This window comes from Balaenoptera ricei, chromosome 21 (assembly GCF_028023285.1).
Source record: "Balaenoptera ricei isolate mBalRic1 chromosome 21, mBalRic1.hap2, whole genome shotgun sequence".
NCBI lineage: Eukaryota > Metazoa > Chordata > Mammalia > Artiodactyla > Balaenopteridae > Balaenoptera > Balaenoptera ricei.
Window position 1 is genome coordinate 17,684,576 of NC_082659.1, and position 18,413 is coordinate 17,702,988.

Sequence of the window (18,413 nt, forward strand, 5' to 3'; positions counted from 1 at the left end):
CCCCTCCATCCACTGTGATGTACTCAGCAAGCAGCTCGGCCTGTCACTTCATGTCCCTCTGGAAGACTGTACCGTTAGGAGTTAGGGTCCCATAGAGCTGGAAGGCATGAGGCTCCTATTCCTTCGGAGTTATAATTCTGTTTTATTATGAAGTGCCATTCTCAGAACATCTGGCATACCCATGTGCAAATACTTGTACAGAATTAATTCCACTTGTGATCATTTTATTCCATTCTCCATTTAGGCAGACAGTCACAAGTTGACAGTTTCTCGTGAATAGAGACTTGGGCTGTTTCTTGTCTGGGGAAATACGTATTTACATTTTAAAGAGGGATTTAGATGAATTTTCAGTCTGGGATTGTTTCTCTTAATACCTTTAATAAGATTTGTTTCAGAGTAGTTTTGCGTTTCTGTAGAACTTTTTGATGATTCACTAGAATTGCTGGTTATTGAATTTGATGTAGTACTCTCAAGTATTGAATTTTGTGTTTAACGCTTAAAAATTTCTGGTGTTGCTTTATGGAAATATTAAATGACAACTATGCAGAGTGAGTTACTAATTCATTTTAATGCCAGTATAAGAAGAATGGGTCCAGTCAATGAAAAGGGAATGGAGATAGGAAAAATCCTGCATTTCTCTTTTTATAAAAAAAACTTTAAATGATTTTATATTGCAGATGTGACTGTTTTTTCTCTTAGTTGTGACTATTATGTTAGAAAATGTTGGTTACATCTTGTTACGCTGAACATTTAAAATTTATAACCGTATAGGTACATAATCAAATGAAAATTGTTTTCTACTTATATGGTATATGTGGAAGCCTCCAGGGCTGGTTATTGTTTTTTTGTCTCTGCTTGCTCTTGTTTTTATTAAAATTGGAATAATAAAACAAATAGAGGTATTTCAACCTTGAGCTAGATTTTGCTCACCCTGATGTCCATTATGAAACCTTGGGGGCATACTATGTTATAGAACTGGAAAAAATGTTACTGGTATCCAGAACATTTGGCACAAGGATGTACTAGAGAGCGCACAGACTTTGAAGTTAGACCAAATAGGATTCGTGTCTGAGCTCTTCAATGTTAGCTTCGAGGCTTTGGATAAGTTAATTCAATGCCTTTGCGCCCAGTTGCCTCCTCAGGACAGTGGGGATAATACCTGTCTCCTGGAGTTATTCTACCACACTGTCCAATATATGAAAGGTATAAATGCTAATAATTTCCCTTTGTTTCTTGTTTTAAACCTCTTCTGATTCATGGATAGGAAGTTTCATTAATTTTCTCCACGCAATTTTCGGGGTGTTGCTTGGATCCTCTGGTGCTGTCTGTAGGGAATTAAATTCCAGAAACAGGAGCCTTATAACTTTCCCTCTTCCTTAAAAAGAATTGGTTTATACCAGTACCAGTTGAGATTATTCATTATTTATTCTTCAACTCCACCTTTGTTACCTCTTGGTTTTCTTGGAAGTTTGTGTTTAGTGGAGTTGCTGATTTTTTTTATATTTGAGCTGTATTTTTTTTTTAAATTAAAGTAGATACTTTCATCTTTGCTTAAGTCTGTAAATTATGTTGCCAGTTTGCTGTCAGCACATTCTAAAAGCACTCAGAATTGAATCATCACTTTGAATCAGTAAAGCGCTTGTGGATTTTAAAGTACTGCCATCCTCTGTTCTAATTTTTAACCTGTAACTTAGTCCAGCAACATTCGTATTTGAGAGTTTTGGTTTTAAAATGTTACCATTAATATATATAATTATTGAGGTAATGCTGAATTTTCATCTTTTGGACAAAGTGAAATAAAACAGCACCATATGTTTTTGGAAAGTAACTTGTAAGTACGACATTAAGGACGTTTTCATTCAATTATCACATCAACCCTATGAGGTAAACAGGGCAGGTTGTGAGAGTTCTGTTTTATACATGGGGAAACTGAGAAGCAGAACTCTTTGGATAAATGTTTTGTATTATGATGAGTAAGTTATGGAACCAGGACTAGGACCCAGATCTTCCCTCCTGGTCCATTCCCCACTCCAAATAGGATACTGTTACTTGACTACTTCTAATGCCATAAGAAGTAATAAATTACTGTTGCTAGGATTTTCTTCACATTGCTGCTGCAGTGGGATCAAAGGCACATGGTAGTTTGGAAATGTAAAATTTCAGATGACATAGCTTAGAATTATGGTTTGTTGTTTTTCCATTTTCTAGCCACAGAACATAAAACAGAATGTTAAATCTTGTAAGCCATTATGATTAGTAGCAGAAACGGAAAACTGACAGTTACAGATCATTACAACAGTATCTTACATTTCTATAAGAATTTATAGTTTTCAGACTGCTTTTTCAAAAAGAACCTAATTAGATTCCTTTGAACGATCATCTGAATCATTTGATTATAGAACAATACATTGTAAAGTATACCCATTTTACAGATAGTAATGCAAGGTCATGCATGTTGAATAGCGACTAATATTTGTTTTTCTGAAACATTTTTTTTTTCCTATGGAAGTTTTGAATCCTATTTCCTTATTTTAAGCTACATAGAGGCAGGTAATTCTTGGGCAGATGGAGTTAACCCCAGGTAGAAATTTAACTAGGAGGTGAGGCCTGTTGTCAATCAGAACTGGGAAGAGAATGTCCCATAAAACCACAGTTACGCCTTGGGTATTAACCATGGTTTCTCGCCCTAAAGGTCAACAGTTCTTATTACCAAAGTGACTTCTAAGGAATGTCTGCTGTTAGGACTTGGAAAGGAGGCCCCTTCAGGGAGGTTGGCTCTTCCTTGGGCTGCCCCTGTGAGTTACATGTGTACATACATTGACCTTCTGTTTAGGCACTCATATTTGCTAGTGGAAAGCCCAACACAGATAATCATTCTCAAGTAAAGGCTACAGGAAGTCGATGTTTAATGAAGTTTGCTAGATAAAATGTGAGGTGCTGACTTGTGTAACTGCACCCACACAAATGACACACACACACACACAGTGACATTTTTCAATTGGTCTTGGAGTGATTCAAATGGAAAATTATTTCCTTTTCGCCAAGTGGACTTTGAAAGGATATGGCAAGTGTCTGAAAGAGTCTAAACATGTCCCTGTTCATGATCATTTAACACTTTCAGGAAAAGATTTTATTTTAGCTTTGAACTCTACCCTGCGCACCTGGTCTATGCTTATTTCCTTCAAACAGCCTGGGCTATTTTTTGGGTAATTTCTTTAAGTAGCTGTACATAATTCAGAAATGAAAAGGATGCACAGTTTTTACATCAAATCGTTTCTTTAGCCCAGTTGTACAAAGCTTGACAGTGGCCTTTGATAGACACTATGTGTAAATGGTGGTTAGGTTTTAGTTATTTTACTTTCATAGAGACAGTCCCTTCTGTGTTGGCTCAGTACTATCCTGAAACTTTGGCTTACTGTTTTAACTCATTCTTTTTACTGATTTTCATGAAAAGGCTTACTTTTTGATGGGATTCTGAAAATTATCTACACCGTGATGTAATATCCACAAAAGTAAGAATTTAATTTTGTTCACCTCCCTTATCAGGAATACTTAGAAGAGTGCTTTATATTTAGTTGACCCAAAAAATGTTAACGAAATGCTGACTTAGACTGAGAGAGAATATTTTAGATTCTTGGGGGTCTGTTGGTTTGGGTTATAAGCACCTGGTACATGGTCCTGCTGACCCGCTGTTCAAGGTGACTGTTTAGGTCTGAAGCTATAGTGCCCTATAGGGTCATGGCCAGAGACTTACTCCTCTAGGAGGGTCAAGGTGAATATGTTACAGTAAAATGTAAAAATCTCCATAAGTAGAGCAGGTTTGATGTCCATAAGATCAAAGATGGTAGTGGGCGTAGTCAGCCTTCAAGGTTTCAGTTGGGTAGGAAGGGTTAGTTGGAATATAGATTATAGAACAAGAACCAGGAAAAACATCTCCCCCCGCAGCCCCACGGAAAGGCATTTTATTTTAAATATAGCAGTGAGTACATGTCAATCCCAAACTCCCAGTCTATCCCTCCCTCCACCTTTCCCCCCTGGTAACCATAAGTTCATTCTCTAAGTCTGAATCTGCTTCTGTTTTGTAAAGTCATTTGTATCATTTTTTTTTTTTTTAGATTCCACATATGAGTGATATCATATGATATTTGTCTTTCTCTGTCCGACTTACTTCACTTAGTATGATGATCTCCAGGTCCATCCATGTTGCTGCAAATGACATTATTTAATTCTTTTTAATGGCTGAGTAGTATTCCGTTGTATACCATATCTTCTTTATCCATTCATCTGTCAGTGGACATTTAGGTTGCTTCCATGTCTTGGCTATTGTAAACAGTGCTGCAGTGAACATTAGGGTGCATGTATCCTTTCAAACCATGTTTTTCTCTTTCTCTGGATATATGCCAAGAGTGGGATTGCTGGATCATATGGTAGCTCTATTTTTAGATTTTTAAGGAACCTCCATACTGTTCTCCATAGTGGCTGTATCAGTTTACATTCCCACCAACAGTGTAGGAGGGTTCCCTTTTCTCCACACCCTCTCCAACATTCGTAGATTTTTTGATGACGGCCATTCTGACTGGTGTGAGGTAATATCTCATTATAGTTTTGATTTGCATTTCTCTAATAATTAGTGATGTTGAGCATCTTTTCATGTGCCTCTTGGCCATCTGTATGTCTTCTTTGGAGAAATGTCTCTTTAGGTCTTCTGCCCATTTTTTGATTGGGTTGTTTGCTTTTTTGATATTGAGCTGCATGAGATGTTTGTAGATTTGGAGACTAATCCCTTGTCGGTCTCATCGTTTGCAAATATTTTCTTCCGTTCTGTGGGTTGTCTTTTCATTTTGTTTATGGTTTCCTTTGCTGTGCAAAAGCTTTTGAGTTTAATTAGGCCCCATTTGCTTATTTTTGTTTTTATTTCCATTACTCTAGGAAGTGGATCAAAAAAGATCTTGCTGCAATTTATGTCAGAGAGTGTTCTGCCTGTGTTTTCCTCTAAGTTTTATAGTGTCCAGTCTTACATTTAGGTCTTTAATCCATTTTGAGTTCATTTTTGTGTATGGTGTTAAAGAATGTTCTAATTTCATTTTTTTTTTTTTTTTTTTTACATGTAGCTGCATAAGTAGAGCAGGTTTGATGTCCATGAGATCAGACAAAAATGGTAGTGGGCGTAGTCAGCATTCAGGTTTTCAGTTGAGTAGCAAGGATTAGTTGGAAAGTGGATTGTAGAACAAGAACCAGGAAAAACATCTTTATGTTCCAACCTGAATTAATGGATGTGTTCTGGAATACATAGTGCTGTTTATTAGCCATGTGATCTGTGGAAAAAAAAATTTTTAATTGAAGTAAAATTAAGTAACCTGAAATATGCTTAGCTTAAGTGCACAATTATGAGTTTTGACAAATATGCACGTGTGGAACCAACACAGTAATCGAGGTATAGAACATGTCCATCACTCCCAGAAAGTGCTTTCAACCATGCGAACAAGTTGCTAAGCTTCGGTCATCAGTAAAGTGAGGATTATAATAACGCTTGCTTTACAAGGTTGTTGCCATTATAAGAGTAGCAAATAACAATTGTGTGTGAGTTAGAAAGTTTCCAAAACTTTCATGTAACTCTTAATCCTATGGGATGGAATGTTACTGTCATATCAGTTTTTACAGATGAGGAAAATGAGGCCAAGATTATTTTTGGCTTGATCAAGGTGGGTAACCCAGTTACCAAGTAAATGTGGGAACTCTCCGTGGGTGATGCCTGCCCTCCGTGTCTAGGCAGCTATGGGTCTGTAGCTGTATAGAGCTACCAAATGTTAGTTGATTTTATTTCTGTGAAAAGGCGAGTTCGGAAAGAGATCAAGAGTACACATCTGAACTGAGTTTAGTATCCATTGCTATTTATTAACTGTGTCTCTTGGGCAAGGTACTAACTGTCTGGAAACATCAGGTTTAGCATCCAGAAGGGGTGGAGGGATGGGAAGGAGGTGACTGTCATGGGACCTGTCTGTCCTACTGGGCTGTCAGCTGAGAGGGTGACTGTGAGAACACTTTGAGGACTTTCAAGTGCTACATGCCCCTGTCGTTGTCGTTACCCGTGGAGGAGGTAGCTGCTTGCTCCCCCGTCCTGGCCTCACACGCTGGCTGACTGTGGGCAGACAAGTAGGACTTGACAGTGTGTCAGGGAGAGGCAGTTCCCACTTGTCGGTTTCTCGGTGCCGTGAATACTGTGTTTACACAGCGTTTTCTGTCTCAGGTCTTTCTGCCATTCAAAAGCCTCAGACAGTTTTTCAGCTATTAGGTCAGCCTCACTCCACAGTACTTGTCATTTTATTTGGAAAGTGTCTTTAAAGAGAATTCTATTTTGATTTTCTTTCTGAAAAGTATACCCTTGGTACAAAACAGTATGCGTTGGTTTGAGGTAGGTGAATCCCTAAGTAATCCAAAGAACTGCAGGGTGTGTTCTGGCCTGAACAGATTCTCTGGTGCGTGCTTCCGTATTCCTGAAGATGAGCCATTCCCATCATGTGTTTAAATGCCAGTGATTAAACATAGCCCTTAACTTCAGGACTTAAATTTGGTCCGTGCAAACATCCTCTTCAAGGCTGTTCTCTTAAGGATTGTTCCCCCCCCCCCCCCCGCCCAGTACACCCACTCCTGGGATCGTTCTCAGTCCTGGAGGAGCGTCATAGCGTCATAACATCACAGCAACGGCTGAGGGTTGTCTGGTCCAGGTGCTGCCTTTCAAGCTCTTGGCCTCTGCAGAGGCAGCTCCTCAGGGTTGGTCTTTAGAAGCCTCTGTCCATGTGTATCCCGTGGGGCTTTTTAATTTTTTTTCTTTTTTAAATAAATTTATTTATTTATTTATGGCTGCGTTGGGTCTTTGTTGCTGCGCGTGGCCTTTCTCCAGCTGTGGCGAGCGCAGGCTACTCTTCATTGCGGTGCGCGGGCTTCTCACTGCGGTGGCTTCTCTTGTTGCGGAGCACGGGCTCCAGGCGCAAGGGCCCCAGTAGTTGAGGCTCGTGGGCTCAGTAGTTGTGGCTTGCAGGCTCAATAGTTGTGGCTCACGGGCTCTAGAGCGCAGGCTCAGCAGCTGTGGTGCACGGACCCAGCTGATCCGCGGCACGTGGGATCCTCCTGGACCAGGGCTCGAACCCATATCCCCTGCATCAGCAGGCGGATTCCCAACCACTGCGCCACTAGGGAAGCCCCCATGGGGCTTTTTTGTGTGCTGGCTTCTTGGCCTCTGTCTTGGCTTCCAGTGGAGGGGTAGAGCATACGCTGACCCTTCCGTGAGGGGTCCAGGGCCTTTCTGACCCATTGGCCGTCTCAGCACTTCCTTTTGTGTGGGTCTTTCTGGCCCCCCTCTTCGACCTTCCTGGAGAGTCTCCCTGTAGCCCAGCCGGCATCCTCGCTACCCTGCCCGCCCTCCTCTTCCTCACTGCCCTTTTCACCTGACTCAGAGGTTCCTTGCGAGAGTTTATGAACCAGGTGTGCTTGGTGACAAAATGTCTACCGTGATATACTGAAGTGGAAAAAAAACGCAATGTACTAAGATTTTCATCAAGCTAACTTATATAATCTAAACTGAAAGAATGTTCTTTACTCTGCAATTATGTACTGCCTTCATTTCTGTGTTAAAATGCCCTTTTATAATGTGTTGGTAGTAGTAAAAAGTTATTTTGTCTGAAGTATCTTTAGTGACAAAATTAAAAGCTGGTTTCCCCAGGTTGTCTCTCTAGATTTTTGGAGGGGAAATTTTACTTGTCCATAAAATCCGAAAGGCTGAGAAGCACTCATTGGGCTGTTGCTCGTCTTCAGCCCGAGCGTCATCTTCTCCAGGGAGCCGTGTTTAATCACGCCCTCCAGACCTGCAACAGTGGAGTCCATCCCCTGGGTTCCCTTAGGCTGTGCCACTTCTACTTTTTTTTTTTTAATATTTATTTAATTAATTGATTTTTTGGGTTGCGCCGGGTTTTAATTGTGGCTTGAGGGCTCCTTAGTTGCGGCACGCGGGCTCCTTAGTTGCGGCACGTGGGCTCCTTAGTTGTGGTACACAACTCTTTAGTTGCGGCATGCATGTGGGATCTAGTTCTCTGACCAGGGATCGAACCTGAGCCCCCCGCATTGGGAGCGCGAGTCTTAACCATTGCGCCACTAGGGAGGTCCCTGTCGCTTCTACTTTTGCAGTTTTCGTAATTATTTATTTGTACTTTCTTGTCCTAACTGAACTACAGGCTCTTTGAAAACAGAGACTGTCTTCACCATTGTGTCCCTAGCAGAGCTGCTGGCACATGGTAGGTGAGTAATGAATTTTGTTGAATGAATGACAGCTCTTTTAGTAAAAGGGCACTTTATAGCAGGGATGAGGAAACAGGCAGGGTGGTGTGTGAAGTAACTGACCCTCACTTAGCTTCTTGGGACTGTTCTAGTGCTCTTGTATGGGTTTTTTGTTTTTTGTTTTTTGTAGCTAATTGGAAGCTTTGAATATAATAAAAATCACATAAGGATTATTTCATGCCTTGAAAGTCTCTAGAATTAGGAGAATAGTTCTAAGGAAATTGGTAAGGTTTAGATGGCTAACTAAAACATCTTACATTTATATGTTGGTGGGGAACAGAGTTATTCTCAACTGTAAATGTGGATTAAGTTAAACCACACTGCCCTCTTGCTTATAACAGCTAAGCTAGGAAGTTAGTATCCTAAAAGAATGGTGTTATTTTATATATAAAATATATTAAAATATTAAAATATTTTGTACAGGGGTTACAGCCATGCGGAGAAAGGCATGAGTGGATACTGGAATTCTTCACTTAAAAAAAAAAAAACTAGGCTATTGAATTTCACAAATTATTTTGTGAAACAGTCCTCTCTTGTTTTTAAGTACAAATCTTCATTGCGTCCATCTCTGCTTTTAAACTCCAAGCCGGCCTGCCTTTGCCATCAGGGCCACAGGTCTGTGTAAAGGGAAGCAGTGGTCCTGGCCTCAGTCAGTTTGGAATTAGTTGACCACAACTGGGCTGCAGGTTGGCGTTGAGGCTGGAGTCTTATTATTGAATTATTTCTGCTGAGAATTTATTGCTGAGAGTAATTATTTAGAGGTTTCTGTCTCAATTGACTTTCATGTACCAATGATTTTAAAGGCTGTCACAGTCAGGCTGTCATTCGATTGGGAGCCAGATTTGGACCATTTTCACGGAGCTAAAAACTTGGCATTAAACACGTTCACTTTAGAAATATAAAGCTAGGGCTTCCCTGGTGGCGCAGTGGTTGAGAGTCTGCCTGCCAATGCAGGGGACACGGGTTCGAGCCCTGGTCTGGGAAGATCCCACATGCCGCGGAGCTACTGGGCCCGTGAGCCACGATTACTGAGCCTGCGCGTCTGGAGCCTGTGCTCCGCAACAAGAGAGGCCGTGATAGTGAGAGGCCCGTGCACCGCGATGAAGAGTGGCCCCTGCTTGCCACAACTAGAGAAAGCCCTCACACAGAAACGAAGACCCAACACAGCCATAAATAAATAAATTAATTAATTAAAAAAAAATAAAAAAGAAATATAAAGGTAAACAGAGTCCAGCTTGTGAATTTCCAAGTTCTTCTATAGCACAACAATCTGCATATTCAAAGTCTTTTTTTTTTTTTTTAATTTCACTGTCCATGCCTCCAAGTCTCTGGAGGACAGAGTCTAAGATCCCATAGGCTCATTCTTCCTACACCCCTATTTGAGAAATGCAAAAAGTAGCCAGTTTTGGAGCAATGACCTTTTGTCCTGCTTATGAGGGTAAAGGAGGAGACGTGGCTGGGTTTCTCACTTCCCGAGGTCCATGTTGTATTCCTTTGTTCTCCTGGCACATTTCTATATGTAGCTGTCCTGGAACTCCGGAGTACATGGAGGGGAGGATACCTGACAGAGGGATACTCACCTTCAGGGCCGGAGACCCCCAGTAAAATGCTAAATGCCACAGCCAGGACCAGTGAGTGAAACTTCTTTAGTCCTTGGATCTGCAGCTCTGGGTCAAGCCTACCTGTCTTCTTCTCAAATACTAGAGCCTATGTGTTGTTCTTAACGTTTTCATGAGGTCTCCATTTAATGTTGTCAGTAGAAGTCTGGAGAGCAAATATTTGACACTGTAAACTTGCGGGTTCAGAAAACATGTACAATTCTTTGTAACATCCAAGTTGGGGATGAATGAAAGAGATAAATTTTGATATGGCATGATGTCCTTGAAGGAGAGGTACAAGGTGAAATACATAAATGTATTTTTCCCTACTTTTTTTGTATGTTCTCCCTTGAAATTTCAGTTGTTAAAACATTCAAACCTAATTTGAGGTTCTTATGCTTCATTTTAGCAGTGAGATGGAAAAAGCAAACATTTAACTTGACATTCATGTTACTATAGCTGTCTTTTATAGAGGTGTAGCAATAGATGGTGCAGACTTTTAACATCAGATATATTTAGTGTTTCTGGTAGGCCTGTTCCAATTGCAGAAGTTACAGTATATGGTTTTTTTTTTTTTCTTTTTATAAATTTATTCATTCATTCATTCATTCATTTTTATTTTTAGCTGCGTTGTGTCTTCGTTGCTACGTGCCAGCTTTCTTTAGTTGTGATGAGTGGGGGCTACTCTTCGTTGAGGCGTGCGGGCTTCTCATTGCGGTGGCTTCTCTTGTTGCGGAACACGGGCTCTAGGCATGCGGGCTCAGTAGTTGTGGCGCGCGGGGTCAGTAGTTGTGGCGCACGGGCTTAGTTGCTCTGCAGCATGTGGAATCCTCCCGGACCAGGGCTCGGACCCGTGTCCCCTGCATTGGCAGGCGGATTCTTAACCACTGCACCACCAGGGAAGTCCCTATGGTTATTTTTATAAACAGCGCAAGGGGATATTTAACTTACTATGCCGTCTTGGTGTGCTATGCTTTTTTTGGAAGGTGACTAAAATTTTCTTTGAATAATTTTATCAATACCTACCTCTTCCCAAGGCTGTTACACAAATCTGAAATCTCAAGGTTGCTGCTGGACATGATACTTCAGGGAAAAAAAACTCATCACTGAGTTGTTTAAAATTTCCTGGCACATGGGTTAAAATTCTCACACGAGTAGGAAATCTTTCAGCCTTTTTTTTTTTTTTTTTTTTTTTTTTTAACCCTGATGAAATCATGGGCACTACGGGTTGCATGTTTGGAATGAGAGCACAGCCTTGGTCAGGCCAACTGAGGGCAGTGTGTGTGTGTGTGTGTGGGGGGGGTTGGGCTATAAAGGTCATGACCCTGCTATCCTTGGAGGACATTCGCCTTTGCAGCCCTTAAGAGATTCTTGCTGTGTTAGCAGAGGAGTGTAGCTAATCCTACTGAGACTTGCTCGGCTTCTGAAGAGTTTCTCTCTAAGGACATGATGATCTAGGGCCAAGTTCAGAATCAGAGAGGGGCTGCTGGCCTAAAAATAGTCACAGTTTAGGAGGAGGGCCTGATGGCACAGAGCCACTGCTGCCTTCCTGCTGCCAGAAGATGACCCGGAAAGGAGGCAGTCAAGGGGGGAGGCTGTGTGTCTGAAGACAAGTGTGAAAAGTGTAGGGGAGAGGAGTGTTTTCCTCCTGGCTTGTGTCAGGGGAGGTAACAGTTTTAGTGATTGACTTTTTAAAAACCCCAGAAAAAATAAAAGTAAATATTGGAGGTTATTCTTTGTATGAGGCTGGGCTTGGTGAGATGTATTTCTAGATGTTTCTAATTTGCAAGAAAATATTTTGTATTTAATGTTAGTCACAGTATGTTTGAGGAGTGGAAACAGTAACGTGCCTTGTTTCCTATACTGCCTGGGAACACAAAGCGAAGCATTGTTTGAAAACTTGCAGACAACAGGCCATTTAAACAAAGACCTATACATTTTAAATTGAATTTTCTGGGAGGATTATTCAGCACACTTACTCATAACTCTTTTGGATACATATGGTGCACGTTTTATGACGTGGGCTTGAAGAAACTTCAGTCTCAAAGTGAGACACAAAAGAATCTTTTCAGAAAGGTGGCTGTTTTTGTTTGGGTATAACATATTCAAAACTTCATATTTATTTTAGAGACTTTTTTTTTTGTTATTTAAGGTGAAACCAGATCACTTTAGAAACTTAATCAGTGGTCAGAAGGCCAAAAACACCCTTTTCCCTCCCAGCCTTCAGGTAATTGTGGAGGTCTGAGTGGCGAAGAGGTGGAGAGTATTTTGTTTGAACACATACCTATTGATTTAGGAATGGATGGTCGTTTATTTTCAAGGATTCTTCCACTGTATCTTAGAGTTGACTGTTAAGTTTAAGGAATATCATCTGGTTTGGGGGCCGCAGCGAGGACTCCCTTGCCTTTGAAGATATTTCTTGTCACCTTTAGCACAAAGGCTAATCTGTTGCTCATTGGTGTTCCAGATCAGTGGGTCTTTTTTTCCTCAAAAGTGTGATGAGAGACCATAGAGGGCTTTGGGAGGGGATTTGCGTGAGCTCACAAATTCAGAAGGATCATTCTGGTCGCTGTGTGAAGAATATATTGTAAGGAGACAGGAGGCTAATGATTTGCTCAGTTAGTTCTTCAGGAGAGAGACAGTAGTGGCTTGGACCTGGGGTAATGGTGAAGGTGAGAAATGGCTGCGTTTGGGATGTATTTTGAAGATAGCCCCTATTTAGGAGTGGCTATTGGGGTAAGAGGGAAAGAGAGGAATGAAGGCTGACAACTGGGTTTTCGGCATGATCAACTTGGGTACCTGGTGGTATAGGTATTCTCTTTCAGGGAGAATAAGGAACACTGGGGCAAGAAGGAAGCTGGGGGGGGCAAGAAGCCCAGAGTTCTCTTTTAGATGCAGGAAGTGTGAGATACCTATTAGACAAGCAAATGTAGGTGTTGACTGGACAGTTGGGCATTAAAATCTGGAGCTTTAGGGAAAGATCAGGGCTAGAGATATGCTCGTGGGAGTTGTTATTCCAACAGAATGTATTTGTAATAAAACCACGCGTTAGGAAGAGCGGCTGAGCCCCGCCTTACTCCCAACATTGGAAGGTTGGTCAGAGAAAAATCCAGCAGAGGCGTTTGCCAAGAAGCAGCCTGTGAGTTTCAGAGGATAAAGATAGAGTAGTGCCTCTGAAGCCATGTGAAGGAGGTGTCTTGGACTTGAACCCTGTAGGGTGGGTGAAGAGTTTTGTTTACCAGACAGAGAACACTTTTGTTCACCTTTTGGTAAGTGTGTGTGTGTGTGTGTAACTGTCATTTAGAATCTTTGATAAGCTTGAGGAAAGTATGGTAGAATTCAGCCAAAGGTAAAAACAAGTACAACAGATTTCTTTAAAACACCAGAATGTGAGATTTAGTTACCCTTAGGCAACCTCATTTCAGAGAAATGTATACATTCTGTTAATAATTTTTGAAATATTGACAGTGGATGGAGGAACCGTAATGCTCTTTGAGGGCCCCTGAGGTCCAAAACCACTTCTTTATATCTGGCCACTGCCCTAGTGCTGTTTTAAGCCCTTGGTTTGTCTGGGCTCTTACTTCAGAGACCCCATTCCACATCACATTAAAATATAACCACACTTGATATATTTAAACAGTTGAGTTGCTGTTGACTGCTGATAAAACACTACATTTAAAACCTTTCTGTTCTTCGCCTCCTTACCTGCTACTTATAATAGTTTTCAGGTCCCAGCTGCACATGTGACTTGCTCAGAGACACCCCCCCACTCCTGTAATAGCAACCAGAATGCCCCTGCCTTTCTCCATTGACTACAATTCCTGTTTAAACAGTTGTGTTATTTATTTTTTGGTCTACTTTGTTCACCCTATAGTAACACCTAATAGCATGTTTGGTGTACAGCAGGCACCCGACAAATTGGATGAGTGAATGTCGTTTAGAAAACAGATCTCTTAGAGGTGCCTCCATAGCTTTGGTTTCCAAGCTCAGTGTCTTCTTCATTTTAAAGTTAGACTTACTGAGGTATAGTTTATATACAGCATACTTTGCCTTTTTTAGTGGATAGTTCATTGAATTGGGATAAACATAGAGTTGTATAACCACCAACCACAGTTAACAAAAAATAGAAATTTCCATTATCCCCCAAAGTTTCCTTATACCCCTTTCAGTGCTTTCCCCTTACTCTCAGGCAAACACTGACCTCAGTCCTGTCCTCATGGTTTTGCCTTCCAGATAGTATATAAATGGATTTATATACCTTTTGGGTCTGGCGTCTTTCCATTTAGCATATGTGTTTGAGATACCTTTCTATTATTTGTTATTTTTTAAATTAATTGATTAATTTATTTTTGGCTGCGTTGGGTCTTCGTTGCTGTGCTCGGGCTTTCTCTATTTGCGGCGAGCCGGGGCTGGCCTTCGTTGTGGTGCACGGGCTTCTCATTGCAGTGGCTTCTCTTGTTGCTTCAGTAGTTGTGGCTTGCAGGCTCTAGAGCGCATGCTCAGTAGTTGTGGTGCATGGGCTTAGTTGCCCCATTGCATGTGGGATCTTCCCGGACCAGGGCTCGAACCCATGTCCCCTGCGTTGGCAGGTGGATTCTTAACCACTGCGCCACCAGGGAAGTCCCCTTTCTATTGTTTGAATCAGTGGTTTACCTTTTTATTGCTGAGTGCTATTTCATTACATGGATGTATTGCAAATTTTTTATTCATCCACTAATGATGGACATTTGTGTTTACTTCTAGTTTTGGGAAATTATTAGATTTTTCTTCCTGGTTTTAATTAACAACACAGACAGGATATTAAACCAGCATCAATAGCCCATAGCCCTGTATCCCCTTTCACATCTAATGTATTCATTTTCTCGTGTTCTTTTACTATATATTTTTCATGATTGTAATCATAAAACACAAACATTTTTCCTAGTTGTTTTGTATGCATAGTTTTATATGGTTGTATTTCATTGTTACTCTACTGTAATTTTCTAATCAGTCCCTTGTTAGTCACATTTAGATTGTTTTCTAAGCCAGTTGTAGAAAATACGCCAAAAAGCCTCAAGTCTCTCCTGTGACAAATTCTTGGCCACAGTTTACTTAAGACTCTTAATTTAGAAGTGATAGAAATCAATCCAAGCGAACTGGGGCAAAAACCAGATAGGCGTTATAAGGGTATGGAAAATTGCTCAGAACCCAAGTGTCAAGGAAGTTGTTAGGAACCAAGTCAGGTCAGTCATTTCACCTCATTGTTTTCACTTCTGCTTCTCTTGGGACATTGGTAGCTGCCTTTTTCTGGAGACGCTTGCTTCCTCCACTTCTGGGCACGTGGAAGAAGGGGGTTACCTCTACAGGGCTTGGATTGATAGGATTTTCAGTTCTAGGGAATTCCACGGACACAGTCTGCCTGACTGTTTCTTTCAAATCCAAGTTCTTGTTCCGAAGAGAGAATCTGACCTCATTTGATGTAGGTGTGTACACCAGGGCTAGTTCATCTAGTGGAGCCACCTCGGGAGTAAAGGGGCTGTTGGCAGAGAAGGGGGGTTGTTGTGACCTGAGCCCACCCTCAAAGTTTCCCATTTCACATAAAATTACATACAAGTCATTTTTATGACTGTTGAAGTTGCTTTCCAAAAGAGCAATAACAATTAGGTCTTAAAAGAGGAGGGGGTTAGTCGGGGGTTATTGTGTGTATCTACTGTTTTGTGTTTGTGTTTAGATATTAAAAATAGTTGTTTACCACTTCTTAGTTTTGATCCGTTACCTGTAAGAGATGTGTAATGGATAGCTAACAAAATCTGATTTACAGTCAACCTTTATTGAATGCTTACTTTATGTAAGCATTGTGCCTGAGACATCTGTAAAATACGAGTAATTTATTGGAAGCGCTTATTCTCTGAACCGTGCAATCAAGTTGAGATTTGTTTAAACCCTGGAAAAGGAGTTTCTTATTAAGTGGGCCTTGAATGGGACTGTTCCATGTAACGGTAGTTGTGTCAGCCTCGGTCTAGAAATGATATCAACAGTGGTGCTGGGAATTCCCTGGTGGTCCAGTGGTTAAGAATCCACGCTTTCACTGCCATGGGCCCGGGTTCCATCCCTGGTCAGGGAACTAAGATCCCACAAGCTTCATGGGGCTGGCAAAACAAAACCAAAACAAAAAAACCCCACAAAAGACAGTGGTGCTGAATGGTTTGGAGGCTCGGTAAGAAGCTAAGCACCTCGCTTGAACTCTGAGATGCCTGCCCAGAAGCTTGTTCCTAAGCTGTGTGATCGGTGCTGGGGTGCGTGTCTTGTGCTCACTTTGAGCTTGAGGCCCTGGCTGGAGTCCCCTAGGCTGACCGCGCTGCTTCTCCTGGGGTCCCCACACAAGCCCCCCAGCGACCAGCCCCGTGTATTGGCCGCGGGTCCAGATGCTCATCCAAGTGCCTCCTAATCTCAGATAACCTCGTCTAAAGATCTTTGTCAGCAAACGTGCCCTGGTTGCTATCATAATTTTACTCTTCTCCGAAATCATGTATCTCTTTTATGACTCTTATGTTGATAGAGTGAGAATTTAAATGAAGATTTTAACAACAAAACTTGCACACTTACGGGTGTCTGTTCAAATGGATTGTACAAACGGATTCTTTCTATGTTACTGTCTAGCTCAGAAGAGCTTCTACCTGGTAGCTGTGTGGTGCCACAGTGGTCCATATGGTGCTGTAGTGTAGACCCTTTGCATTGTGGATTGAACGTTTGAGATCTCAGATATTCATGAGGCAGCCCAGCGTTCTAAGATACGCGGTATAGTATTTTTCTCCTATTTTGTAGATTGGGAAGGTTGAGATAGCAGTGAAATTAAGCCGTTAGTTCTAGTTCTTCTAGTTTGTGGTCTTGTCTTTTTTTTTGTTTTTAATTATTGTGGTAAAATATACATAACAATTTACCATTTTAACCGTTCTTAAGTATACGATTCGGTGGCACGAAGTACATTCACAATATTGTGTAACCATCATCACTCTCTAGGTTCCAGAATTCATCATCCCAAACAGAAACTTTGAAGTCATTAAGGAATAATTTCCCATTCAATTTTTTCACCAGCCCCTGGTAACCTCTGTTCTACCTTCTGTCTCAATGAATTTGCCTATTCTGTGTGCCTCATGTAAGAGGAATCATACATATTTGTCCTTTTCTGTCTGTTTTTTTCATATAGCATGTTTTCAAGGTCCATCTATTTGTAGCACTATTAAACTTTCATTTCTTTTTACAGCCTAATAATATTCCACTGTATTTATCTACCACGTTTAGTTTACCCATTTACCTATTGATGGATCCTTGGGTTGCTTCCACCTTTTGGTTACTATGAATAATACTGATGTGAACAAGGGTGTACAAATCTCTGTTCAAGTCCCTGCTTTTGGTCCTTTTGAGTATATGCCTAAGGGTGGAACGCAAGATAATTCTGTGTTTAACTTTTTGAAGAACCACCAAAGTGTTTTCCACAACCGTTGCAGCATTTTACATACCCCCAAGCAGTGCAAGGGGGTTCTAATTTCTTCACATCCTTGCCAACATTTTGATAATGGCCATGCCAGTGGGTATGATGTGATATCTCATGGTTTTGATTTGTGTTTCCCCAAAGACTAATCATGTTAAGCATCTTTTCATTGGTCATTTGCATATCTTCTTTGGAGAAATGCCTCTTCCAAGTCCTTTGCTTACATGGCATTACACTTTGAATTAAATTTTCTGCTCCTTAATTAATTAATTAATTTATTTTTGGCTGTGTTGGGTCCTCGTTGCTGTGTGTGGGCTTTCTCTAGTTGCCGTGAGCGGGGGCTACTCTTCGTTGCGGTGCATGGGCTTCTTATTGAGGTGGCTTCTCTTGCTGCAGAGCACAGGCTTTAGGTGTGCGGGCTTCAGTAGTTGTGGCACACGGGCTCAGTAGTTGTGGCTCACGGGCTTAGTTGTTCCGCAGCATGTGGGATCTTCCCGGACCAGGGCTCAAACCCGTGTCCCCTGTATTGGCAGGCAGATTCTTAACCACCGCGCCACCAGGGAAGTCCCACCTGCTGGATTTTGATACTACATCAAAGTGCAGCATCTTATCCTAAGTCTCCTTTGTGCACAGAGGCCACCCTGGACTTTCTGAATGGCTTCCAGCAACTCCAGAGTATCTCTGTCTCTACTGACCGTGTGCTGGCATGGCTCTTGCAGACTCTTCTCCACTGCCACACTTGAGTTTAGTGGTCTGAGGCATCACAAAATGTTTTGAAAGTTTGACTCAGAGACATTAATTTCCAGTGATGTTTAAGCCATTATTTTTTCCCTTGGGTTCTGATTTCTAGTCTTTCTGTATAATTTGCAAGGAGGAATAAATTTTCTTCTACCCTTCTACATTCTTCTGGCTGTTCTAAGAATTAAATTGACATGAGACAGATTAACAGCAGAAAATCATGCAGAAGTTTAACATGTATGAATGGGAGGGACCCAGGAAAACTGAGTAACTCA

The 18,413-nt window shown here is 41.3% G+C and overlaps 1 protein-coding gene across 1 annotated transcript in view; it reads left to right on the forward strand.

Moving 5' to 3' along the window:
* MTUS1 (microtubule associated scaffold protein 1) overlaps positions 1-18,413 on the forward strand; it is a 165,944-nt gene that overhangs the window by 9,940 nt on the left and 137,591 nt on the right. The window contains 1 exon segment of the mRNA XM_059909793.1: positions 8,229-8,292. The gene's annotated coding sequence lies outside the window, so the exon portion shown is untranslated.